The sequence below is a fragment of the Glossina fuscipes genome, unplaced genomic scaffold (assembly GCF_014805625.2).
Source record: "Glossina fuscipes isolate IAEA_lab_2018 unplaced genomic scaffold, Yale_Gfus_2 28, whole genome shotgun sequence".
Taxonomy (NCBI): Eukaryota; Metazoa; Arthropoda; class Insecta; order Diptera; family Glossinidae; genus Glossina; species Glossina fuscipes.
The window spans coordinates 511496-512639 of record NW_023998423.1 but is presented as its reverse complement, the minus strand read 5'-3'; positions in this window follow the sequence as shown (position 1 = coordinate 512639).

Below are 1144 nucleotides of genomic sequence, written 5' to 3'. Positions count from 1 at the left end.
CAATTTTAGGTAATTTATGCAAAATTGTTATTATTATTATTATTTCTTTTTTTTTTTTGTTTATTTCCTTAACACTTGTGATGGCTTTGTTTTTAATCTCGTTTTGCTTTCCGTTTTATTTTTTGAAACTCACTTTACGTTTAACAAAACGATTTGTTGTTTTTTTTTTGTCATTAATAATTGCAATTTGTTTTTTAATTATAATAAAACACCCAACCCATCCTTTATTTATTTACTTGTTTTAAATAATGCCCGCTAAACTTTATATATAAGTAAATGCAATAAATCGCACAGACCGAGTTTGCGCATACGTCTTGACTGTAGCCTTAGTAAGCACCATTTACTCGATTAATTGTTATGAAACGTTTTACTCACCTCTGGTGAGCGTATCTGCTTACGCGCATACAATGCTCCTATTACTCACATGTAACATGAATATATAAACGTATAAGCGTGTGTGCTTGCTTGTGTTTTGAGTTTTGTTAACCCGAGTTTTTTTTGGTTTGTTTTGATGACGCATTTTTCTTAGTAGAAGAAAAAAATAAAACCGGGGCATTCTTATGTTCAAATTCATCAGCTGTTTAGGTGATATTGGGTGAGAGGTGTATGGGACAAAATGTTTGGAAAATACTCACTCACCGTGTATTTAAATGTTTACCTATATGTAATTAACTGCAAATGTCTTATCGGACAACAGCAAAACAAATGCTTTTAGCCAGTTGGCTACATTTGTTTGACTCGTTTTGCTCTCTTTCTTCTTTCCTCTCTCTCTCTCTCTCTCTCTCTCTCTCTCTCTCTCTCTCTCTCTGTCTCAGTCTCTCCCTTCCTCTCTTTTACACCCTTATAATCACTGTATACAAAACCCATAATGTTCTTCAATTGAAATAAATGTTACGCTTAGTGATTATTCGAGCTCTCTTCGTCAGTAAGATTTCTCAGCAAGTTTAACGTTCATTTATACAATCGATCGTTTGCTGTTCTGTACATTGTGTCATACATCAAGAGATTAATTCTTACGTATTAGCGCCAGATTTAATATAGAGCAGCTGTTATTCGGTAATTTTGGTGGTGATCTTAAGTAAAGAATAATAAGCGGTGAGTTTATTGTCATATTAGCCACTGTCGACATATTGGGTTTCTCATT